Here is a 27,529-nt window from a genome sequence, read left to right as displayed (position 1 = left end):
TGCCATTGAGCTGACTAAAGAAAAGTCACTTCAAGATAATAGATAAGGGACTTCCCTGGTGGCACAATGGTTAAGAATCTGCCTGCCAATACCAGGGACACGGGTTCGAGCCCTGGTCCGGGAAGATCCCACATGCTGCGGAGCAACTAAGCCCGTACGCCACAACTACTGAGCCTGCGTTCTAGAGCCCGTGAGCCACAGCTACTGCAGCCCACGTGCCTAGAGCCCGTGCTCCGCAACAAGAGAAGCCACCGCAATGAGAAGCCCGCGCACCACAAAGAGGAGCCCCCGCTCACCGCAACTGGAGAAAGCCCGCGCGCAGCAACGAAGACCCAATGCAGCCAAAAATAAACAGATAAATAAATGAAGTAAAAAAAAAAAAATATATATATATATATATAATAAGTAATAACATAAGAAAAGATAGACATTTTGCAGATCATTTAAGAGGTAAACAAAGCATCCTATGTAGTTGATTCACAGTAATTTGCATATTAAATAAACTTTAAGCATATGAATAGAGCAGGAGTTCCTATCACAGTAACAAGGGTCCTGAAAGAAGGAAATCTTATTCCACTAGAGTCCAATGAGGGACAAAAATTGCACAGGACACACAGAAGAGGATCACGGGACAAGACGAGCAGAAGAAAGGCCTCTAAAGTTTACCCAGAGAACAATTCCCTGAATCACTCTGGCTGAAGGTTTCTCTAGTGCTATTTAAGAGGATGACCGGGAAGTGTATGCCAGAGCTCCCTTGGAGGTCACAGCATGTATTTGTGTTGAAGTTAATGAATTCTGGGCTTTCCAAATCATTCTCACTAATCTTTTCTTCATAAATCTCAGAAATGCAGATGCCTAATGAGATTGATATCTGAACTAGGCTGCCTCTATGTGTATGGCTAGGATTTTGAAACCCAGAATAGGAAAAGCCAGGTGCGTGCAACTCAAATAGAATTTCGCTCTAATCAGATTTATTTCTGGCAGTGTATAGTACATGGTACATTTGTTTGCCACCTTCAGGGCTGTGTTATTGACAGTTTCTTATTACTGTGATAACCATATCCCTTTGTGGACTTAACATTAACTTGGCTTTTTATTGTAAATCTGAAATTGTGATTATTTCCCCCCTTTTCTACCTGAGTTTCCATAGCTGCTATTGCCCAAATAGTTTAGCTATATTCTCGACTTTTCTTGATTTATCTGGACATTATAGGGAAGAAGACTATTTAGGTCTGAGTCTTATAAGGTTGCTGACTACACAGCTAGATGCCTCCACATACTGTCAACTATATCAATTAAAGAAGTATGAAGTGGTAGAGATCTTAGGAAAACTAGTCCAGTTTCTCACCAAATGAAGAAATCCTTCTTTAGGACCAGAACTTGATCATCTAGCTTCTGTGTGTTCGTTTAGGGTGCGTTCTTTACTTTCATGCAGTGGTCCTTGTCTGATGTCTTGGAAACTCAGAATAAACTCTGCATGGGATAGGCCTTCAAATATTTGTAGATAAATAGCATGATTATTCTTTTCTCCTTTAGACTAAACACCCATGAATGCATAAATTTTGGGTCTCCAGACATTCATTAGTCCATTTGGCCTCTTTGGAATAAAGTTCAGTTTGTCAGTGTTCCTCTTCAAGTGGATATATCAAGACTGTTCCCCACAGATAATCTGACTTTAGAAATTATAGTGGGATGATCCCTACCCACCTCTACCAACAGCTCGGTTTAGGCTCTGTAGTATCATTCCCTGTAACCTAACAGTACATTTTTGGGTTCTCGACATCCTTATCACGCATTGTGGTCAACTCGACCATCTGATCTTTTCAGAGCAGATATTTTCAAGACTAGACTGCCATAGCCTGGAATATGTAATTCAAAAATTAAAAGCATTGTTTTGTATTATACGTGATAAATTGCATCTCTTTGGTTTTATCACAGCATTCCATTAATTGGAGAGTCTACTGAATCCAGACGCAATGTATTTGCTATCCCTCCCAGTGTGGTGTCATTTGCAAACTTGATGAACCTGGCTCCACGTCTTCCTTCCGGTCACTGGTGAATAGCCCATGGTTTGGCTTCTCTAAGATTATTAGTCTATCAGTGTTACCCATTGGCTTAGTTACTGCAAAAAAAATGTATATGCTATCATCGGCATTTCTGCATTTCAAAACAGATATACAGAGAGTTTCTATCAAATACCTTCTTTAATTCAAATTACAATATATCCGTGACGTTCCCCTGTTCCCTGTCCAACAGTCTTGTTTAAAAAGTTAATAGGTTAGTTTAATTGTGACTTTCCTTTGGAATATATACTGGTATCAGAATTTAGGTTTAAGATCTAAAATTGCAGACATCTATCAAACTTACTGAACTGTAGTTGGTGGAATCCATCCCTTTTCTCTTAGATGACCAGGAAAAAAAGACTTCTGGCACCCCTCCCATTCTTGAATTTTCAAAGATTCCAGACACCGTTTCTATAGTTGCATCTGTGATTCTTTCAGTTCCCTGGGAAGCAATTCCAGTGGGACTAGAGAAAGGAATTTATTTAAATTAGATATGCTTTGACTATCATTTCACCTTTATCATGTTTTATTTCATTTTAAAGCATTTGTTGGCCACTTTCTGATTTAACAGTGCTACCTTTATATAGAAGGTGGTAACAAAAGAGAAGGTGAGTAGTGACTTTTGTCACTTATTAACATAACATCTTTATAAGCATTATCTTTTTATACATTTATAATTACCCATATTTTATCCTTTTAAAAATTATTTTAGTTTTTCTGCATCTTTATAATCTTCCAGAAACAATTCTGGTAGGTCTGTGACGTGCTTTTATATATATATATATATATATATATATATATATATATATATATATATATATATATATATATATGTATGTATGTATGTATTTATTTATTTATTTATTTATGGCTGTGTTGGGTCTTCGTTTCTGTGCAACGGCTTTCTCTAGTTGCGGCGAGCGGGGGCCACTCTTCATCGCGGTGCACGGGCCTCTCACTATCGTGGCCTCTCTTGTTGTGGAGCGCAGGCTTAGTAGTTGTGGCTCACAGGCCTAGCCGCTCCACGGCATGTGGGATCTTCCCGGACCGGGGCACGAACCCGTGTCCCCTGCATTAGGCAGGCGGATTCCTAACCACTGTGCCACCAGGGAAGCCCTGTGACGTGCTTTTGAGTTCATCCTTGTTTCCATGTCCTCCTCTATATCTTAAATTTTTTAAGCATCTCACTAGATAATTTTCTTTCTCATTTTAAATATTCAAAATTATGTTGATAGATCATGCTATACATTCATTTTTAAGTTTCTGGCAATTGAATCACAATTATTTTTCTATCATTTACTTTTTGTCATCAGCTTTATTAGAGCCTGGCATATGTGTAATCCTGTGCACAATATTTTGTTTCTTTTCCCTTTTACTTTTATTGGTAGTATTTTTCAATTTCAAGGTGACACAAGCACGGATGCCTAAGGATTCTATAATTTTCCCAGAAATAACTCTTTTTTCATAAAGGTCAGCTCCCTTTGCTCCTGAGGCATCAGCACCACTTGAGCAGCACCCGTGCAGAGTAGCCTAGATCCCAGCTCTGTGCTACCCTCTCTTCAGGTGTTTAAGGTACCACACCCATCAAACAGCAGCCACTCTTCAGGGGTCTGGGTCCCAGCTCTGCAGGGCCCCTTCTCCTCCAAGCTTTCAGGTTTTAATAACCTCTTCCCTTTGTTTTCTCAGGTTTAGGGAGTGGTAGCTGTCTCCTGCAGTTTCTACTTCAATATACCTCATAATCCTTTATATTAAATTCTCTCTGTTAAAATAACTGGAGAACTTCTATTTCCTGATTTGTATCCCTGAACAACAAAGCACCAATGACAGAATCACCAATTCATTTTCTGTTTCTTCCTTCCTTATCCTAAGTCATAACATTCAAACGAAAGTAGAAATGAACGCACGTCTATTTCCCCTAGGTGATCAGCTTTGCACCTAGAATGTTTTCCTTGACTCTTAGATTCATTCTCAAGTACATCAACAACAGTGAAAAGCATCACTGGAATCAAGTTTCACAACATTTGTTACCATCCATTGATGCATTCTCTGCTTTTTCTCTTATCTCAATCTTGCAGTCACTGAACTCACTACATTGGCTTTTACTCTATGATCCCTTTGAATTCGTTTTCTTCTGAATTTTTTTCCTGAATTATTTATTTATTTATATCGAGGACAATTTATTTTTAAGATGCTGCAAGAAAAGGTATATGTCCTTCATTTTGCAACATACTGTCAAACAGGGAGAGTAGTATGCACTTTTACTGAATAGGGTTGGACATCAGCTCAAGAAGAAGCCCATATGCTACAATCTGCAGGTTACTGGAACTATTCACAGGGTATGTACATCTTCTAAGTCTCTGAATGATCTAAACTCCATAATGTTTCTCTGACTACTTGCCCTTACAAAATTACCTTTAAGTGTGCCAAAATCAGTGTTTGTTCACAGGATGACAGTGAAAATGATAACCCTAGCCTAGGACAATTGTTCTCAAATATTTTTGTTTTGGAACACTTTATACTACTAAAAATTATTGAGGACCTCAAAAACTTTTGCTTATGTGGATTATATCTATCAATATTTACTGAGTTAGAAGTTATAACTGAGAATTTTCAAATATTTTAGTTCATTTAAAAATAATAAAAATAACATATGTAAAGCATTTTAATGAAAATAACCATGTGTTATACTTTTTGTAAATCTAATGTCTGGATTAATAGAAGACAGCTGCTTCTCTCATATCTGCTCTGCATTCAATCTTTTGTAACGTTGCTTTGGTTGAAGTATATGAAGACTTCAACCTCACACAGATACCTAGTTTGAAAAGAGAAGAGTATCTTAATAACATATTCAAATAATTGTGTGTATTCTTCTTTGATATTATACCAAAACGTGGCAAGTGCTGGCTTCTTAAAGTTCAGTTGCAGTATGGGATATGAAAACATGTTATTTAACTTTATGTATCTATACATTACAATCCATGGGTCTCTCTTGCACTTTTACACATGCTTGATTTTATAAAATGATATATTAGTCATTCGGAAACTCTTGATTCACTGATTGTTGACATATTTCATTCTATAATAGAAAAATTACTTTCATTAAAATAACCAGTGAGCTCATTTGAAAGCTCCTTAAGTATTGAGGAGTTATCAAACTCATGGTGGCAAATATAACTTTGCAGAATTCTAATATTTTACTCAAAAACTTGAATTTTGTTATTGACAATGAGCCTGTCAATTGTTTTCCTTGAAATCAGCTCATTTCCTTGAAATCAGCTCATTTCTTTGATTTTGAAGAAATTATCAGCCAGATGCCTAATTCTGCACAATCATAGCTTGTCTGCCAGTTATTCTTTCAGGCAGGGGTGGTGTTTCATGCAAAAAAGCAGCTAGTTCGTTTGCAACTCAAAAAATAGCACATGTGCTATTACTTGAGAAAATCATTGTGCTTCATTTTGTGGCAGAAGTGCTTGACGTGCATTACCCCTTACATCACATAGACTATCAAAAAGAAGTAGACTAAAGCATGAAGATTTTTAAAAAACTAATAACTTTTAAATGTTTCATCAAGGAAGTTCTTAATTGAAACTATTTTTTTAAAAATTGAAAATGTGTAGAGATGATTCTGGGTGCAGTGGCCTTTCTTAGTTCTCAGGCACTAGCAGGTTTGCCCATCTTTGCCTTTGCACCATTAGTGCAAATGTAACACAGTGGAAGAGGCAAATAACACCTTAGTATAATGATAAAAATATCAATAGTTTTGACCTCATGAACCCCTGGAAAATCTTCAGGGACCCCCAGGAGTCTGCGGAACACACTTTAAAAAGCAATATGTTGATTCCAGCCACTATTTAGAAACTCTCCCTTACGATAAAAAATGAATTCATATCATTGGTTTAAAAATACATAACACGCTTTATTCTATTCCCAATAATTAGTTTAATCAATTTGAAATTGTTTGTTTTTAATAAGTGACACTTAATATCATATTTCATGGCTAAAATGGCAGTAAATGATCAAAAACAGCATAGGAGAAAATAGCATATGAATTTATGTGGTCTTGTCATAAGAAAAAAATAATGCTGGAAAGTTTATCTTTTCCTATGTCACATGTTGTATCTGTGTACTTTGCACTGGAAATTAGAAAGCTTTTTCTTTTTCCTTTACATACATTTATTCTCATCATGTTTTCCTCTTAATCATTTAGCTACTCCACTTGTAATATTTTGTCATTACTAAAATTTTTCTAATCTCATTAAAATCATGAGCTCATGTCATTAAATGGTGGTGCTTTTGAGTCTAAACAAAAAAGAATAAATTTCACTTCATTGTACAGGTGGGAGACTCAAGAAATGTTTTCCCATTCTGACACGTACCATCAGAATTTATGGTCTTTCTCAAAGAGAGAAATAATCCTCTTTACAAGATGTAGTAGAAACTGAGCTGCTATTCTGAATTTGCAAATCATCCTTTCTTGACACAGATAAGAACCGCTATCTTAAGTCTTATGCTTCTCAAGGAAAGTGTGCCAGCTCACTCTCCTTCCTTTCTTTTTTCTCATCCTTACACGTATAAATCCAATCTGTTCATACTTTCCAGAAGTTTCTACACATTTTTCAGAATAATAGTGATGAACAATGAACTAGACTACTAAAAAGATGGGGAAGGCTGGAATAGTAGCTCTAATTTCTACAGTGCTGAGCTGTAGCATGACATAGGAGAATTCAATCTTCGCAGAATCAGTTTTATTTTAGATGAGAACGGTCTTAGTAAATCTGATAAGTTAACAAAAATAAAACCCTGTGGTTACTTCAGATAAAATGGAAGGAAAACAAACTCTTTCAATTTCCTCTTATTTCAAGGAAAGGTCACAGGGGAATCATTTGACTTTGCAACTTTATATGCTTAAATCATTTTCAGAAATTTACAGATTGTCATCCTAAAATTTTAAATCACTGTTAAGGAGTTAGAGTGACTGTACACAGCACAAATGAAGAAAAAGCTGCTTAGAAGAATGTAACACTAATAGTTGATACAATATTTGTATCTTAGAAAGTCTTTAGTTATTTGAAAATCTTGTTAGAAACCCTATGCTGGGATATAAAACTCTTTTGGCAGATTTTATCAAATAGATCTGATTGTGCTTTGTTTCTTTGGCTGATGCCATCAATATGCAGCGTTGCCTAAAGCTGCCAATGCACAACCAAGCTGTGGGCTGACGGAAAACATCATCGGCCAAGAGATTCACCTAGAATCCGGCTAACAGAGCTTGGGGTTCCCCTTTGGCACAAAGGCATCAGGAGCACATCAGTTCTAGGGGCAAAACTGCAAACTCTGGAACGCCATATAGAGAATGATTATGGTTGACAACACCCTGGGCAGTGTTTGTCTTTCCAAAGTGACGTGAGGACTCTTCATTCATCTTTGTCTTTTTGGAAATGCCCAGAAAAGTCATTTTTGAAATCATTATCAATAGCATGATAATATATGCCAGTAATCTGGTGTTGGATTTTGAATAGCAGAGCTTAATTAAACAGCATCACCAAGGACAGTCTCTTCTCAATAGTCACTTTCCTAAACATTTCACTTTACATTAGTCTATATTGTTTTCACTACATTACATAATCGTGTTTGCATCCCGTGTTTCCCCACATACGGCTTTTCTTTCCTTGTTTCAAGGGCAAAATGAAAATGTTTCCTTGCAAAATTCTTTTGCTCTCTTGCTTCTTCTGTGTCGAGACAGCAGTCAACACAGCTGTCAGCAGAGGCTACTTGGTGCTTTAGAAATGTGTATCAGCAGAAGACGTTCTGTCCTTGGGTGCCAGGGCAAATTAAAGAGAGGAGAGGCCAGCTGGGTGGTTACTGGTTTTGGTAAGGAGAGAGGAGCCCTACCTTTTCTACCCCTGCCCATCTGCCCCGTTCCTTCCTGCCTGTCTCCTTTTATCAATTCTCCTTTCACCTAATCAATGACCATATTAATTGTGAGGTTAGCTAATCAATTACCATATTACTTGTGAGGTTCCAGTGCAACTCCTAATCTGCAAGGAAGAATTAGAACCCACTTCTTCTGATCCCTAGAGCAGTGATTTTCAAACTTTGGTGTGGTGCGTAAACTCATCTGAGACTTTGTAGGTCCCAGGTGAGGCAAGGGATCTTCATTTTTAATAAATATAAGGTAATTTTGACTGAAGTGATCCCAAGACTAACTTCGAGAAACATTTAGAAACTGTATTTCCGCCACCTTTCCAGGGCGTCATCTAACCTTGGGGGTGGGCTAAGGAAGAGTTGGAAAAGCTTCCTAGGTGAATCTGGTTCAACACCCCTCCTACTTGACCACCCTTTCTGTAGACCAGGAGTTCTCAATCTTGGCTGTACTGTAGCATCTCCTGGGAAGAGTTTTTTTTAAAAAATGCAGTTGCCCAGACCCACCTGCAAAGATTCTGATTTAAAAGGCATTGGTAGTTTTTGAAAAAACTTCCCAGCGACTTTATTTTATAGATTTAAAGCAGAGGTTCTCAAAGTGTGGTCTCTAGATCACCGTCACCTGAGAACATGTTCGAAACGCAGATGTTTGGCCCTACCCCAGACCTACTGAATCAGGAATTCTGGGGATTGGAACCAGCGTTAAAGGAGACCTCCCAGTGATTCTAATACATGCTAAAATGTGAGAGCCATTGTTCTAGACCAAATTTCAAACTTAAAGCAATGGATCTTTAGATAAGACTCTTCTGGTGATTGATAAATCAGCTATGTTTTCCTTCTCCTCTATACTAGTATTTTTTTTTTTTTTGCACACACACCTGAACAAAGAATACACTGTTATTCCTAACATAAAAGCTTGCCATAAGAACATTTAATAAATTACAGTGAGACAAAAGAATTGATAACCTCTGAGAGATGTAGAGACCATTAACCTTGCTGCTCATTATTCTATCACTTTGAGGGTCGGTAGTCTTTTAAAATAGATGTCAAAGATGAGAAAAATGCTGGAAGACAAAAGATGAGCCCAGTTTTAGAGTATTTCTCTCTTTTCTCCCCTATATGACATGGAAAGAGTAGAATAAGCAGAATTAGATACATTAAGCAACCTTCTAAAAGTAGTGGCTTCCTTTCAAATTCAAGTTTTAGGGTTTAATAAATAAAGTAGTGACGTTTGTTTGGCAGTTATGTAGTGAGACATTTTTATGTACCAGGCAAGATTCTCAGAGCTTTTCAAGTATCAAATTATTTAATCTTTACAGTGACATTTGAGGTTAGGTACAGCTATATTATGAGTGAGGAAAATAAGATGGCGAGAGGTGAAGTATGATTTGCCTAAGATGACACAGCTATAAAGTGACTGAGCCTGTGATCTTAATTACTACATTATTTAGGGAAAAAAATCACAGCTGCTGATTAATTCTTTAATGTCTTGAAATTTTATTTTGTTCAAAACCACTTTTTTGCAACCTCAATTTTTCTTCCAGTGTCCCCTCATGTGTCTTTTTGCATTTGTTTATAATTTTTTTTTTGTGAGGGGGAACATTTTATATCACTTCTTTTTATTACTTGCAGTATAAATTTTCTGTTTTAAATCAGTTAGGGGAAAGTAACTGAAAAAAATCTGCCTTTTCAATCACAGGATGTTTTGAGTTCATTGCTTGAACTAAGTTGAGATATTTGGATAAGTAAAGAGAAGTGAACATATTTCACTTTCCAATTTTCCAAGGCAACATTAGCAGCTTCCTCTGCTTCTTTTGAGAAAGATGAATTTGGCTATTTGAAGGAAGTCTCCACCAAAATTAATCCCTTTCCCAGGATTTGTTTTTCATATTATTTATCACCTTGATAGGTTTCTACGTATTGTGGGTTTGGCAAAGTCATATAGAACAGCCAGAAAACTAATCTCTTGATACTTCTGTTTCAAAAAAGACAGAGAAATCCAAGCTGTCAGGTGTCAGAAAAAGTCGACACCTTATAAATTCTTGGCCCAGATTTGTAACCTAGTGCTTTTGAATAAACCTTCAATTTTCTCATTTATGATTAACAGTAGGGTGGTTTCTTGTACCACAGCCTACATTTTTTCAGAAAAAAAAAAAAAAAAGAATTAGAACAAAGGAGAGTGAGAGAAGAATTTTCTTTAAAAATCCTGGACTGAGTACATAATAATTATGTGATATACTTAAAGAGTAAAATGGACTGGATAATATCAATTAGATAATAGGACTGATTTCTGCTTCTTTCATACAAGATTGAGAATGGAGGAATTTATTTGGAGCTCTGATTGCAGTTAGTAAGAGCGTTGATTGATCTAAGTACCTCTATATTCAACCTCTTTTACTTTTTATCCTGTTAAGTTTTACTTTCTTTTTACCTCTGGGCACATAGCTACAGGGCTAGTGTTGGGGACTAAGCTGCTTGGAGGGCACACCTTTTAGACAGGTCCTCAGGTAGTCACTACTCTGTCTCCTGAGTTCAATCCCCTGGTGCTTATGACAAGTCAGTAACTCATCTGGGTATCGAAAGACCATGAGTTCCGGAAGGTATATTGGCTTGAGTGTAAATCCGGATTCTGACAGCTAGTGCTTCTAGGACTTCAGAAAAATGACTTCTCAAACATTCATTTTCTTCATTTGTAAAAATAAAACACAGGTATCTACTTTATAAGGTTGTTACTATGACTAGTCTTTGATTAATTACAGCGGTAGTAGCAATAACAACATAGCAGAGCATCACAATCACCAAACCCTCTTCTGAAATGCTGTGCACAAGATTCCCTCAACTCAGGTGAACTGGCTTTCCTCTTCAACGTCCTAAACTACTGGCAGAAGAAGAGTGGAGATGTTTGGCCATGAGAAAGTTTTCTGAACAAGCAGCTGTTAAAGAACAATCGCTGAGCTGCATTAGGTTAACATTTCCCCCCAAATATGTATTTTTGCAACCCCTATTAATTTCAAAAGGGAATTATGCAAATATCTTAAAGGACCAAATCTGGCCTTCAATCAGGAAAATCTGGGGTCTGTACTCCTTTGAGTGTGTTTTAGTATGACACTGCTGTGCTTTGATCCAGGCTGCTCAAGGCAGTGTGTGACTGCACACCTAATCCCAACGGATGCAAATGGCCACAGGCCCTGCATATTATTAGGAATTCTAATTGAATTTTATTCATAAAGCATTTTGTGGTTCTATCAACATTTCATCAGAAGTGAACAATCTGTTTGTTTTTTCTTAAACATCTTTATTGGAGTATAATTGCTTTACAATGGTGTGTTAGTTTCTGCTTTATAACAAAGTGAATCAGCTATACATATACATATATCCCCATATCTCCTCCCTCCTGCGTCTCCCTCCCTCCCACCCTCCCTATCCCACCCCTCTAGGTGGTCACAAAGCACCAAGCTGATCTCCTTGTGCTATGCGGCTGCTTCCCACTAGCTATCTATTTTGCATTTGGTAGTGTATATATGTCCATGCCACTCTCTCATTTCGTCCCAGCTTAACCTTCCCCCTTCCCGTGTCCTCAAGTCCATTCTCTATGTCTGCATCTTTATTCCTGTCCTGCCCCTAGGTTCTTCAGGACCATTTTTTTTTTTAGATTCCATATATATATGTGTTAGCATACGGTATTTGTTTTTCTCTTTCTGACTTACTTCACTCTGTATGACAGATTCAGGGTCCATCCACCTCACTACAAATAGCTCAATTTTGTTTCTTTTTATGGCTGAGTAATATTCCATTGTATATATGTGCCACATCTTCTTTATCCACTCATCTGTCGATGGGCACTTAGGTTGCTTCCATGACCTGGCTATTGTAAATAGAGCTGCAGTGAACACTGTGGTACATGACTCTTTGAATTATGGTTTTCTCAGGGTATATGCCCAGTAGTGGGATTGCTGGGTCGTATGGTAGTTCTATTTTTAGTTTTTTAAGGAACCTCCATACTATTCTCCATAGTGGCTGTATCAATTTACATTCCCACCAACAGTGCAAGAGGGTTCCCTTTTCTCCACACCCTCTCCGGCATTTATTGTTTGTAGATTTTTTGATGATGGCCATTCTGACTGGTGTGAGGTGATACCTCATTGTAGTTTTGATTTGCATTTCTCTAATGATTAGTGATGTTGAACATTCTTTCCTGTGTTTGTTGGCAATCTGTATATCTTCTTTGGAGAAATGTCTGTTTACGTCTTCTGCCCATTTTTTGGATTGGGTTGTTTGTTTTTCCGATATTGAGTTACATGAGCTGCTTGTAAATTTTGGAGGTTAATCCTTTGTCAGTTATTTCATTTGCATATATTTTCTCCCATTCTGAGGGTTGTGTTTTCATCTTCTTTATGGTTTCCTTTGCTGTGCAAAAGCTTTTAAATTTCATTAGGTCCTTTAAGTTCATTTGTTTATTTTTGTTTTTATTTCCATTTCTCTAGGTGGTGGGTCAAAAAGTATCTTGCTGTGATTTATGTCATAGAGTATTCTGCCTATGTTTTCCTCTAAGAGTCTTATAGTGTCTGGCCTTACATTTAGGTCTTCAATCCATTTTGTGTTTATTTTTGTGTATGGTATTAGGGAGTGTTCTAATATCATTCTTTTACATGTAGCTGTCCAGTTTTCCCAGCACCACTTATTAAAGAGGCTGTCTTTTCTCCACTGTATATTCTTGCCTCCTTTATCAAAAATAAGGTGACCATATGTGCATGGGTTTGTCTCTGGGCTTTCTATCCTGTTCCACTGATCTATATTTCTGTTGTTGTGCCAGTACCATACTGTCTTAATTACTGTAGATTTGTAGTATAGTCCAAAGTCCGAGAGCCTGATTCCTCCAGCTCTGTTTTTCTTTCTCAAGATTGCTTTGGCTATTCGGGGTTTTTGTGTTTCCATACAAATTGTGAAATTTTTTGTTCTAGTTCTGTGAAAAATGCCGTTTGTAGTTTGATAGGGATTGCACTGAATCTGTAGATTACTTTGGATAGTGTAGTCATTTTCACAATGTTGATTCTTCCAATCCAAGAACATGGTATATGTCTCCATCTGTTTGTATCATCTTTAATTTCTTTCATTAGTGTGTTATACTTTTCTGCATACAGGTCTTGTGTCTCCTTGGGTAGGTTTATTCCTAGGTATTTTATTCTTTTTGTTGCAATGGTAAATGGGAGTGTTTCCTTAATTTCTCCTTCAGATTTTTCATCATTAGCGTATAGGAATGCAAGAGATTTCTGTGCATTAATATTGCATCCTGCTACTTTACCAAGTTCATTGATTGGCTCTAGTAGTTTTCTGGTAACATCTTTAGGCTTCTCTATGTATAGTATCATGTCATCTGCAAACAGTGACATTTTTACTTCTTCTTTTCCGATTTGGATTCCTTTTATTTCTTCTTCTTCTCTGATTGCTCTGGCTAAAACTTCCAAAACTATGTTGAATAATAGTGGTGAGAGTGGACAACATTGTCTTGTTCCTGATCTTAGAGGAAATGGTTTCAGTTTTTCACCATTGAGAACGATGTTGGCTGTGGGTTTGTCATATATGGCCTATATTATGTTGAGGTAAGTTCCCTCTATGCCTACTTTCTGGAGGGTTTTTATCATAAATGGGTGTTGAATTTTGTCGAAAGCTTTTTCTGCATCTTTTGAGATGATCCTATGTTTTTTCTCCTTCAATTTGTAAATATGGTGTATCACATTAATTGATTTGTGTATATTGAAGAATCCTTGCATTCCTGAGAGAAACCCCATTTGATCATGGTGTATGATCCTTTTAATGTGCTGTTGGATTCTGTTTGCTAGTATTTTGTTGAGGATTTTTGCATCTGTGTTCATCAGTGATATTGGCCTGTAGTTTTCTTTCTTTGTGACATCTTTGTCTGGTTTTGAAATCAGGATGATGGTGGCCTCATAGAATGAGTTTGGGAGTATTCCTCCCTCTGATGTATTTTGGAAGATTTTGAGAAGGATAGGTGTTTGCTCTTCTCTAAATGTTTGATAGAATTCGCCTGTGAAGCCATCTGGTCCTGGGCTTTGGTTTGTTGGAAGGTTTTTAATCACAGTCTCAATTTCAGTGCTTGTGATCAGGCTTTTCATATTTTCTGTTTCTTCCTGGTTCATTCTCAGAAGGTTGTGCTTTTCTAAGAATTTGTCCATTTCTTCCGGTTTGTACATTTTATTGGCATACAGTTGCTTGTAGTAATCTCTCATGATCATTGGTATTTCTGCAGTGTCAGTTGTTACTTCTCCTTTTTCATTTCTAAATCTGTTGATTTGAGTCTTCTCCCTTTTTTTCCTTGATGAGTCTGGCTAATGGTTTATCAATTCTGTTTATCTTCTCAAAGAACCAGCTTTTCATTTTATTGATCTTTGCTATCGTTTCCTTCATTTCTTTTTCATTTATTTCTGATCTGATCTTTATAATTTCTTTCCTTCTGCTAACTTTGGGGTTTTTTGTTCTTCTTTCTCTAATTGCTTTAGGTGTAAGGTTAGGTTGTTTATTTGAGATTTTTCTTGTTTCTTGACGTAGGATTGTATTGCTATAAAGTTCCCTCTTAGAACTGCTTTTGCTGCATCCCATAGGTTTTGGGTCGTCGTGTTTTCATTGTCATTTGTTTGTAGGTGTTTTTTGATTTCCTCTTTGATTTCTTCAGTGATCTCTTGGTTATTTAGTAGTGTATTGTTTAGCCTCCATGTGTTTGTATGTTTTACAGATTTTTTCCAGTAATTGATATCTAGTCTCATAGCGTTGTGGTCAGAAATGATACTTGATACGATTTCAGTTTTCTTAAATTTACCAAGGCTTGATTTGTGACCCAAGATATGATCTATCCTGGAGAATGTTCCATGAGCACTTGAAAAGATGAACTTAAGTCCATCTTATTTAATGTATCATTTAAAGCTTGTGTTTCCTTATGTTTTTTCATTTTGGATGATCTGTCTATTGGTGAAAGTGGGGTGTTAAAGTCCCCTACTATGATTGTGTTTGTGTCAGTTTTCCCTTTTATGGCTGTTAGCATTTGCCTTATGTATTGAGGTGCTCCTATTTTGTGTGCATAAATATTTACAATTGTTATATCTTCTTCTTGGATTGATCCCTTGATCATTATGTAGTGGCCTTCTTTGTCTCTTGTAATAGTCTTTGTTTTAAAGCCTATTTTGTCTGATATGAGAATTGCTACTCCAGCTTTCTTTTGATTTCCATTTGCATGGAATATCTTTTCCCATCCCCTCACTTTCAGTCAGTATGTGTCCATAGGTCTGAAGTGGCCCTCTTGTAGACAGCATATATACGGGTCTGGTTTTTGTATCCATTCAGCCAGTCTATGTCTTTTGGTTGGAGCATTTAATCCATTTACGTTTAAGGTAATTATCAGTATGTATGTACCTATTACCATTTTCTTAATTGTTTTGGGTTTGTTATTGTAGGTCTTTTCCTTCTCTTGTCTTTCCTACCTATGGAAGTTCCTTTAGCATTTGCTGTAAAGCTGGTTTGGTGGTGATGAATTATCTTAGCTTTTGCTTGTCTGTAAGTGTTTTAATTTCTCCGTCAAATCTGAATGAGATCCTTGCTGGGTAGAGTCATCTTTGTTGTAGGTCTTTCCCTTTCATCACTTTAAATATGTCCTGCCACTCTCTTCTGGCTTACAGAGTGTCTGCTGAATGATCAGCTGTTAACCTTATGGGGATTCCCTTGTGTGTTATTTGTTTTTTTTCCCTTGCTGCTTTTAATATTTTTTCTTTGTATTTAATTTTTGATAGTTTGATTAATATGTGTCTTGGTGTGTTTCTCCTTGGATTTATCCTGTATGGGACTCTCTACACTTCCTGGACTTGACTGATTATTTCCTTTCCCATATTAGGGAAGTTTTCAACTATAATCCCTTCAAATATTTTCTCAGTCCCTTTCTTTTTCTCTTGTTCTTCTGGGACCCCTGTAATTCGAATGTTGGTGTGTTTAATGTTGTCCCAGAGGTCTCTGAGACTGTCCTCAATTCTTTTCATTCTTTTTTCTTTATTCTGCTCTGCAGTAGTTATTTTCACTGTTTTGTCCTCCAGGTCACTTGTCCGTTCTTCTGCCTTAGTTATTCTGCTATTGATTCCTTCTAGAGAATTTTTAATTTTATTTATTGTGTTGTTCATCATTATTTGTTTGCTCTTTAGTTCTTCTAGGTCCTTGTTAAACGTTTCTTGTATTTTCTCCATTCTATTTCCAAGATTTTGGATCATCCTTACTATCATTACTCTGAATTCTTTTTCAGGTAGACTGCTTATTTCCTCCTCATTTGTTTGGTCTGGTGGGTTTTTACCTTGCTCCTTCATCTGCTGTGTGTTTCTCTGTCTTCTCATCTTACTTAACTTACTGTGTTTAGGGTCTCCTTTTCACAGTGTGCAGTTTTGTAGTTCCCATTGTTTTTGGTGTCTGCTGCTAGTGGCTAAGGTTGCTTCAGTGGTTTGTGTAGGCTTCCTGGTGGAGGGGACTGGTGCCCATGTTCTGGTGGATGAGGCTGGATTTTGTCTTTCTGGTGGGCAGGACCATGGTGGTGTGTTTTGGGGTGTCTGTGACCTTATTATGATTTTAGGCAGCCTCTCTGGTAATGGGTGGGGTTGTGTTCCTGTCTTGCTAGTTGTTTGGCATAGGGTGTCCAGCACTGGAGCTTGCTGTTCATTGAGTTAAGCTGAGTCTTTGCATTGAGATGGAGATCTTTGGGAGAGCTTTTGCTGTTTGATGTTACTTGGATCTGGGAGGTCTCTGGTGGACCAGTATCCTGAACTCTGCTCTCCCACCTCAGAGGCAGAGGCCTGACACCCGGCCGGAGCACCAAGACCCTGTCAGCCACTCGGCTCAGAAGAAAAGGGAGAAAAAAGAAAGAAATAGAGAAAGAAAGATAAATAAATAAATAAATAAAGTAACTAATATAAAAAATTAAAAATAATTATTAAAAATTAAAAAAATTAAAACGTAATTAAAAAAAAGAAAGAAAGAAGAGAGGAACCAAACCAAAAAAGAAATCCACCAATTATAACAAGTGCTAAAAACTGTACTAAAAAACAAAAAAACAAAAACAGAAACGGACAGGCAGAACCCTGGGACAAATGGTAAAAGCAAAGCTATACAGACACCATCAGAAAAAGAAGGATACACATACGCACTCACAAAAAGAGAAAAAGGAGAAAATATATATATATATATATATATAAAAAGGAGGAAGAGAGCAACCAAATCAATAAACAAATCTACCAGTGATATTAAACTCTAAATACTACACTAAGATAAGCATAAAACCAGGAATAAATTAGATGCAGAAAGCAAACCCCAAGTCTACAGTTGCTCCCCAAGTGCACCGCCTGAATTTTGGGATGATTTGTTGTCTATTCAGTTATTCCAGAGATGCAGAATACATCAAGTTGACTGTGGAGATTTAATCCCCTGCTCCTGAGGCTGCTGGGAGAGATTTCCCTTTCTCTTCTTTGTTCGCACAGCTCCTGGGCTTCAGCTTTCGATTTGGCCCTGGCTCTGTGTGTAGGTCGCCTGAGGGCGTGTTCTTTGCTCAGACAGGACTGGGTTAAAGGAGTAGCTGATTAGGGGGCTCTGGCTACTCTGGCTGGGGTGAGGGAGGGGTATGGAATGTGGGGCTAGCCTGCAGCGGCGGCAGAGGCCAGTGTGATGTTGCAACAGCCTGAGGCGCGCCATGCGTTCTCCTGGGGAAGTTGTCCCTGGATCACGGGACCCTGGCAGTAGCGGGCTGCACAGGTTCCTGGGTGAGGAGGTGTGGATAGTGACCTGTGCTTGCACACAGGTTTCTTGGTGGCTGCAGCAGCATCCTTAACGTTTCATGCCCGTCTCTGGTGTTGCTTGCGCCCATCTCTGGAGCTCATTTAGGCGGTGCTCTGAATCCCCTCTCCTCGCGCACCCCGAAACAATGGTCTCTTGCCTTTTAGGCAGGTCCAGACTTTTTCCCGGACTCCCTCCTGGCTAGCTGTGGCGCACTAGCCCCCTTCACGCTGTGTTCGCGCAGCCAACCCCAGTCCTCTCCCTGCGATCTGACCTCCGAAGCCTGAGCCTCAGCTCCCAGCCCCCATCAGCCCTGGGGGTGAGCAGACAAACCCCTCGGGCTGGTGAGTGCTGGTCAGCACTGATCCTCTATGCGTGAATCTCTCCCCTTTGCCCTCTGCATCCCTGTTGCTGCGCTCTCCTCCGTGGCTGCAAAGCTTCCCCGCCGCCAACCCCCATCTCCACCAGTGAAGGGGCTTCCTAGGGTGTGGAAACCTTTCCTCCTTCACAGCTCCCTCCCAGAGGTGCAGGTCTCGTCCCTATTCTTTTGTCTTTGTTTCTTCTTTTTTCTTTTTCCCTACGCAGGTACGTGGGGAGTTTCTTGCCTTTTGGGAGGTCTGAGGTCTTCTGCCAGCATTCAGTAGGTGTTCTGTAGGCGTTGTTCCACATGTAGTTGTATTTCTGATGTATTTGTGGGAAGGAAGGTGATCTCCACTTCTTACTCCTCCACCATCTTGAAGGTCTGACTCGAACAATCTGGTTTTTATCAATTCAGATACACAGGTTATCTGCAGACAGCCAGAAAATGAGCGGAATATCTCCAGGAAAAAAAATTATACTTTCAGATTAATTCTCTCTTGGAAAACAAAAATAACAAGAGTTAGTAACTCATGGATGAGAAATGCAAACACTAGAGAATCTGCCTTATTGGGGAGAAGTAGAATAATATTCGATTTATTGCTTTCCTAACTTATTGCAAAATGACACTGGGTACAGTGGTATCTGGGACTGACTTTTACCGGACATGCTTTCACTCGAAGTGATGACAAAAAGGGTGAACTTTTTTTCCTCTCCTTTTCACTGGTTATTCTCCTATTGTTTTGAAGTGTTAAATGTTAGCTAATACCACACATCTGCAAGTGCGGAGTATAGAAGGTTTTCTTACTTAGATGAGCCAAAAAGTCGGCACTGCACCCTGATGACCCACATCTGTTCTCTTTTTTGAGCCAATTCCACATAATGTGAATGAGTCAGAGAAAAACATGCTGGTTCAGTCAACAGCAGCTCTTTTTCTTCATGTTAGTAATTACTGGGACTTGGAGTTGGAACTGGCTTAAAAATATGTATCTGGTCCTTTCCCCGCCTGAAGGCAAGCATATGGTAGACAGTATTTTCATCATGAACCATCCCCCTGAAAAAAGATTTTACAACTTCCTTGAACACATTCTAGTGTCTATAATCTACAAGTTGTAATCTGTCCATTTTCTCTTTTGCCACTTTATCTAAATTCCTGTTGCTTCCACTTGCACTTATTTGACTTTGCTGTCAGCTGAAAGGGATTGCCTCTCTCCCTTCCATGTAATTTAATACAGTCACTGGCAAGGGAGTCTCAGATAGCATGGCATTTAAAAAAATCTTGCACTGTTGGTGGAAATGTAAACGGTGCAGCCACTGTGGAGAACACTATGGAGGTTCCTTAAAAAACTGAAAATAGAGCTACCATATGACCCAGCAATCCCACTTCTGGGCGTATATCCAGAGAAAACCATAATTTGAAAAGATACATGCATCCCAATGTTTATAGCAGCACTACTTACAATAGCCAAGACATGGAAACAACCTAAATGTCCATCAACAGAGGAATGCATAAAGAGGATGTGGTATGTGTGTGTGTGTGTGTATGTGTATGTATATATATATGTATATATATGTGTGTGTGTGTGTATATATATATATATATATATATATATATAAAATGGAATACTACTCAGCCATAAAATAGCAACATGGAGGGACCTAGAGATGATCATATTAAGTGAAATAAGCCAGACAAAGACAAATATCTTATGATATTGCTTATATGTGGAATCCAAAATAAATGATACAAATGAACCTATATACAAAGTAGAAATAGACGCACAGACATAGAAAACAAACTTATACTTACCAAAGGGGAAAGGAATGGAGTGAGGGATAAATTAGGAGTTTGGGATTAACATATACACACTACTCTATGTAAAATAGATAACCAATAAGGACCTACTGTATAGCACAGGAACCTATACACAATATTTTGTAATAACCTATAAGGGAAAATAATCTGAAAAAGAATATATATAATTGAATCACTTTGTTATACACCTGAAGCCAACACAATATTGTAAATCAACTATACTTCAATAACAATAAATAAATAAAAAATAATGATTGAATGAACAACAAAAAATCATGGCAGTATATTTGTGGTAAAAAGGATATGACTCGTATTGACAGTTATTTATCTCTTTACAAAAACGTGTAATGTCCACTTATGTGGCCTCCTGATGTGTCCTCGGAAGCTCTTTTATACCTATGAGTGTACAGATAATAGAGATTTTGCTTTGCATTACAATGGAGGTTCTTGGTAGCCTGGGGAAAGGAATACCTCACACACTTTTCCAAAGGGTAGATATATCAATACAACCCTGTAGTCATTTGGTTGGTTTTCTGCCCAAGACTCTCTTGTTTTAGAAGGCTTCAAATTGTTTAGTGGAAGAGAAGAAAAAAAAAAAGATGCTCAAATGTAGATAGAATAAGAGTATATGGAGAAAAGGAGAGAGTTTTCCATTTCTAAGCACAGTGCCTAAATTTGAAAATAAACTTGCATCAACCCATACACTTAACAAGTGTGAAGATAATGGTAGCTGTGTGAGGAGAGAAGACATGGTCTCAATCATTTTTTCCTGTGTCTTCTGCTTCTTGTGCCCAGCATCTTCCTCACACACCTTGAATAAATTATGGGAAGGACTAATGGGAAGTAAAGAATAGATTGAAAATGAGGCCAGTGTACTGAGAAAAGTGTTCACTCAACTCAGGTTTCAGTCTCACGAGCAATTGCCCTGAAGGCTTCATTTCTTTACCAGTAGGCCTTAAAACATGTTATGTCACAAAAGTAAAGTAACTCACATAGGTCTAATAATAGCTTCCATTTTATTTGTTGTAAGTTCTAGATATAATTCTTGGAAAGCTATCTAAGTGAATTAGGGCTTTTGTGGTTTTCAAAGGACAGAATTTAAATTCAATCTTGAGCTAAACTTGGATATTTTGGCCCCTGCGACCAAAAACTCCAGGAGGTGGATATGACTTTAGGTATGGCTGATCAAGACATATAGCCACGAACAGCATCCCTTTTCTCTCTGTCTTGGCTTTCCTTTTTTCTGCATGATTTACTCTCAGGAAGGATCTTTCCACAAGTTAGAAAAAGAGGAGCTCACCATCCCCCCATCCTTGCAGCGTCACAATACCCAAGGAAAGAGAATTTTTCTTTGCTGACATTCCCAGAAATAGTCCAGTGATTGTGGCTCTATTGTCCTGACTTGAGTCGCATACCCATCCCTGAGTATTTCAGTGGTTCTGGGATATATCTGAATGAGCCTGGCTTCTCTTGTCCTGATCAGTTCAAGGTGGTGATGACAGTTGGTAGCTCACATGGAATGAGAAATCTGCCAGGTGAGGGGACCCCTGGACAAAGAGACTTCCAGTACTCTTATCTTTCCACCTGTGAGAAGTGTTGTAACAGGGCTCAGAAAACACTTCCACTAGAGTGTAAGGCAAAGAAACCTCTTCAGCGAACCATTACCACTGGCCTAATGTGTGGTTCTGGGTTCTGAAATTCTTTTTGCAGAATGGTTAGACCACCTCTCTTTTTTTTGGTGCCTGTTCCAAGGCTACGGAACCTCTGTTTATCAGTAGCTACATTGCAGGACCTATGAATTTTCCACTTCGTCTGTGGAGGGGCTTTCCACACACAGGCTGGCCTACCTCTGGCCTAGCGTATGAGGTCAACTTGAAACACGTAATTAATTACCCACAGAAAAGTCAAGTACTCTTACCAGAAGAAAGAAAACCAGGAAGAAAAGGAGAGATATCTTTGTCAGTATATATTAAAAATACTATTTGATACTATTATCAAAGGCAATGTAATTTGATAATTGATCATATTTTGTGATGCCTGGCAAAAGTGAATATTTTCTGTGAATAAAGACATTTGTGATTAGGGAATTTTTATTATAATGTATATAATTCATTACATAAATACTTCTGTAGCTCAAGGTTATTCTTTTTTAGGTTTGAAACTACTTTTGCCCATTTGACTTATGTTTATTGTTTCTGTTGTGTATTAGGCAGAGTTTTCCAGAGAGATGTAACCAAAGGATGTGTATACATGTAGAAAGAGATTTAATTTAAGGAACTGGCTCACACAGTCATGGAGGCTGGCAAGTCCCCAAATCTGGGGCAGCAGGCTGGGGACCCAGGGAAGAGCTGATGGCTCAGTTCAAGTCCAAAGGCTGTCTGCTGTAGAATTTTTTCTTGTCCCTGGGAGAGGTCGGTCTTTTGTTCTATTCAGGCCTTCAGCTGATTGGATGAGGCCCACCCTATAAAGGGCAATCTGCTTTGCTCAAAGTTTACCAATGTAAATATTAATCTCATTCAAAAACAGCCTCACAGAAACATCCAGAATAGTGTTTGACCAAATATCTGGGAACTGTGGCCCAGCCAAGGTGACACATAAAATTAGCCATCACATACTGTAAAGTACTGTGCTGTGGCAAATTGGATTTTATGAATTTGTGGTTATTTTCATGATCCAAGGAGTTGCATACTTTGGGGAACTTTATGTCAGATTTTATCACTATGAAATTAGTATTGTTATAAAAATTTGTCGAAAATATTTTTAGGTGACCTTGAGATTTTTAAGAGAGAACCTGTGATCTTATAAAACTAAGGTTTAGAATGTGTTTTAAAGCAGAAATTTTTCAGTTTAATAATGTTTTCATAAAGCAGAAAATACTAAATACATTGAAAATGAGCAGGAAAAAAATTTTGTTTTCTAAGGATTATCAGATTGTAAGAAAGGGAGAAGGTAAGCTTTATGGTTCCCATGATGGTTTGATAATGGCCAACTAAGCCTATTCATTCATCACGTACAGGACATAATGCCCCTTTACACACTCATTCACATCACTCCCACTTCCTGCATATTTTCAGCAGGGAAATTTGCTATCTGAGTCAATAGTTGATGTTCTCAATATATTTCCTTCCAGAATTCCAGAACCAAAACAACTTGGCCATTTACAAGTTGGAATCAGTCCCAGGTCTTAGATTTATGTATGTATGTATGTATGTATGTATATGTGTATGTATGTATTAATGATTGTTTTCTTTAAAAGTAGCTAGTCAGTTTGTGAACTCTCATTAAAGAGAAGTGGAATATGTAAAACATTCAGACACAAATAAGCCTGGTTATGGTGAAATAAGCTGGTTAGTGTGCATTTGCTCTTGCCCACTCTGGGTACAAGAATTTTGACTACAAAATATGCTAGTTCAGGTAGATTTTTCCAAGAATACTTGGAGAAGTCTTTCAATTCCCACTTTAGGAAGACAATGAAAATGTTAGGTGAAAGTGAACACATGCAATGGATTGGAAGTGACATTTATTTCACTGTGGTGTTAAGCATAATGATGCACAACAGGGGAGGGTTCTGTTATTGATTTCCCATTCTGTCTTCATTTTAAAATGGGTGAAACTTCCTTAATATGTGTGGCTAAGAGAAATATCTTTGTTCTCATCCAGATGCAGTCTGTACCTCCCATACCCATATACACCTCATTCTTACATTGCCATTTCTCAGTAGGAACACATCCTGTTCTGAGTTATGATGATGGAGTCAAGTTCTGCTTCTCAGTCTATCTTATGCCTCTCACAAAATTTACCTCAAGAGTCACCGTCACTGTTTTTATTAAGAAAGTTCATTTCCCCATTACTTTTGGAAATTTTTCCATAGTTAATTGCATATGATCCTGGGATGTCTTTTCTTCTTTGCCAGGCTCCATACATCACTGTCTCTCATTTCTGTGCTTTATGCATGTTTTTTGAACAACTACCTCCTGACTCACTGCAGTACTGCATTCTGAGACCAGTTCTGTGATACCATCCGGGTGTCCGACACCCAGTGGAATTAAATTAGAATTCAATTCCAGTGCTAACTACCTAGAGTTAGTACTGACCCAGGTTAAAGGTAAAGCTCCTTCACAAGACTGCCCCTACTTCAGACACCAGCCACAAGTTTGGCTGTTTCCAAGCCACCCTCACTTCTGCCTGGTTGGTAAAAAAAATCTTAAGGCTTCCTCAGATTGGATAATTTGTTAGAATTCACAGAACTCACTGAAGGTGCTCTACTTATGATTATAGTATCATTATAAAGGTTATAACGGCAAAACGAAGAGAGACATTGGGGCAGGTCAGGTGTTGGGGGCAAATGGAGAGCTTCTACACTCTCTTTGCCTGGAATCTGGGCACATCACTCTCCTAGTGCATCAATGCTTTCACCAAGCAAGAAACTCCACTGAGCCTCAGTGTCCAGAGTTTGTATTGGGGTGTCATTACATAGGCATGATTGAGTAAATCATTGGCCATATGATTGAACTCAATTTCCAGCCCATCTCCCATGCCCAGAAATTGAGTTGGTCCAAAGTTCCAATCCTCTAATCACAGAATTGGTCTTCAAGATGACTAGTCTCCATCTTGGAGCTAATCAGGGACCTACCACGAGTCACCTCATTAGCATAACAAAGACACTGCTTATCACTCAGGAAATTCCAAGGATTTTTGAAGCCCTGTCCCAGGAAACAGGGACATAGATTATACGTATGTATTATCATACCACAAATACATTCTTCCCATTTCTGCTCTCTGTGTATGACATGGTTAGGGAAAGTTAAATTGGCCTTGTTTTGGTGAGAAAAATCCTGCCTCCTGGGCTCCAGGCTACAAATGATTGTCCCATTAGGTAGAAACATAGATGACATGACGTTTCTGCTGAAGTAACTGTCTTCTTCCTTAACAGGTCAGGGACTTACTGTTTAACCCTTTCATGGTCTACTCTCATGTGAGATATAGAAGTACTTTTTAAAATTAAGTATTTATGTTCTCCTTTAGGATTTTCATGTTTTCGGTAACTCACAAGAGGTAAAACCTTAACTGGTATTTAAATATTAGTTGATCCCTATCAGGGGATCAATTATCATGTACAAGGCATTTTGGATGCACATTAAAATGAAAAAAGACTAAGTTGCTTTTCTCTCTAGCTCTTAAATATGAGTTTAAGAGCTGAGTAATAATATATGTCAGTGGTTTTCAAAGTTTATACTCTTCTAAGCAGAGCTACTTTTGTTGAAGAGTACCAAAACCCTTCACAGAATCTCAGGATTTGGAGGAACATGGCACACACAAAAAATCACCAATACAGGATACATTGCAAAGGATTTTACAAGGCAAGACACAACTGAATAAAATAAATAGAATAGATGAAGTACTCTGAGATTAGAGAAATGCAAGGTCACAGGAAGAAGCTGAAGTCCCCTGTGACAGCTACACTGGATAAGGAAAAATGAGTAAAAGAATAGTAAGCCTTCTTGGTGGGGAGAAATAACAAAAGCAAAAAAAGTAGGAAAGTGGAATATATCCTTTGAGGGGCCATAGCTTATTCTCTATTTTAGCTGGAGTGTAAGATACATATATAGATGAGCAATAATTCATGGAGATGTATTCTATCTGTTTGGCAAAGTAGAGGGAGGATGGAAGGTTTTTAAGAGGAAGACTTGTGGGATAGAATGAAACTATAGGCTGGATAACAATTTCAAAAGGTTTTGAAAATGTTTAAGAAGATGATAAAGATTCCAACTAGGAGTGATGTTCAGAATGGAGAGAAAGATACAGGAACACAGTTAACTTTGGAAAAGGACACAGCTAGGACTTGACAAATGGAAATGAAGAAATTAGGTGGAAATAGCAGAAGCTTAAGAAAAATATAAAATCACAATTAGCTGAGATCAGATAATACTTCAGGCAAAGGAGGAGTCTATTAAAACATGGGAAGCTCTTCTTTTATAATGAAATTTTCAGGTTTACACACTCCTTGGAGAAAATCACAGGAATTGGATAATTGTTCACCTGTGCATTTAAATTTAAGAACCTACAATAACTTGAGAATGTGTCTTAACAGTAATCTCTCTGATAATGTACATTAATATTAAAATACTTAATATCAGCGTTTCACACACGGAAATAAAGACATAACATTTGCAGTACCGAAGGAGCTTGTCTTTTATGTCGAGTACTTTGTGAAGTGCTTAGAGCATTAAAGCAACATCTGGACAATACTTGCTTTATAAAACCAATTAGGTAAGCAAACATTGACTGTAATGACATTCTAACAGCCGAAAAGCATATTTCAAAATTAAACAGGAAGGCAATTCTTGTTTTAAGGTAAACATTTTCAAGATGAACACTTACTTCAAACATTTCACCGAAACTAGCAGATAGTTCAGCCAGCTGAAATCTTCCGCAAAGTGCTCCATAGCTGGCTACTGTATCACACCCCTATATAGAGGCTGTCTACAGGAAGCCATTGACTCAAACACTTTGGTCAAACTCTTTTCTCAAGGCCCTAGCCAAACAGCTTTTTTTTTTTTTCAAAAGCAAAAATGTTTTGTGGGTAGCCCCATTGATGTACTAAACAAACTGCAGTCTGTGGCTTCTTTTTCCTGAAATCTGAAAATATTGAACAGACTGGTCTATTTATGATTAATTACTAGAGGCTTAAGGTTAATTACTGTGTTTTCATTCCATTAATTCCCTTCACAAAGAGCTTTGCTGGTTGGTTTACCACATCCACCAATCAGGTCCCACCAGCAGTCAGCATGCCAACTAGCACAGGACCAAGTATGGGAGACACAATCAGCTCCTTTGACTCTGGTGATTATTTTCATTCCCAGAGATATTTTTAAGGGTGATAGAAACTAATTTTCCTCCTCCTGTTTCCTTCTAGAAGAGTTTGAGATTGTCACACCCAGTCTTTGTGTGCCTGATGACTAAAGAATATTTTTCTGAGTTTTTGATTTTTTTTAAACTTCTGATTGAGGGTTGAAAGTTCGACTGTACAAACTAGTTTGATAATTCTGAGTGACTTGACTAATGAAATTAAACACAAAGGCAATTAGTTTCTCTCTGAATGCTTCCTCATTGGCTTTTCATGAGAACGTTCCTGCCAGACTTCCAAAACTCCTCTCTTTATTTGTGAATCCAAAAGTTACTTTTATGAATCTCTACTCGTATCACTGGAAATAGTGTGTAGAATAAGAGACTAAATTTTTGTGAGAGTTTTATGGTAAAGCAGAGAAGTAGTACATTTTAAGAAATATAAAACTGTATATAATATTTTACATTTATATTTTTATATTATATTTAGGAAATATAAAACTCCAGGGAGTTATGTGTATATATAAAATGCAAAATTATTGGCTACCATGCTCTGATAAAATTGGAACAATGTTGGCAATAGATTGGGAGTCATGAGACCCCAAGGCCTGGCTCCACATCTGTGTAATTTTAACTGCATATACCTCTAATTTGGCTCTTGATTTCTTTTAAATAGATAAACTAATCTTTGATCATTGTCACCAAAGCTCAT

General features: G+C 37.8%; 3 long non-coding RNA genes across 3 annotated transcripts in view; 2 read left to right on the top strand and 1 right to left on the bottom strand.

Moving 5' to 3' along the window:
• Positions 1-27,529, top strand: part of LOC309641249 — a 314,747-nt gene that overhangs the window by 148,313 nt on the left and 138,905 nt on the right. The window lies entirely within an intron of this gene.
• LOC309641246 overlaps positions 1-27,529 on the bottom strand; it is a 265,172-nt gene that overhangs the window by 107,798 nt on the left and 129,845 nt on the right. The window lies entirely within an intron of this gene.
• Positions 1,405-17,201, top strand: LOC309640979. Its single transcript, XR_014252474.1, has 2 exons — positions 1,405-2,817; positions 3,178-17,201. It is a non-coding gene; the product is annotated as an uncharacterized lncRNA (long non-coding RNA).

Source organism: Balaenoptera physalus (genome assembly GCF_965194825.1).
Source record: "Balaenoptera physalus genome assembly, chromosome: 13".
NCBI classification, from domain to species: Eukaryota; Metazoa; Chordata; class Mammalia; order Artiodactyla; family Balaenopteridae; genus Balaenoptera; species Balaenoptera physalus.
Note: the sequence above shows the minus strand (reverse complement) of the source record. Positions and strands in the feature narration are given on the sequence as shown.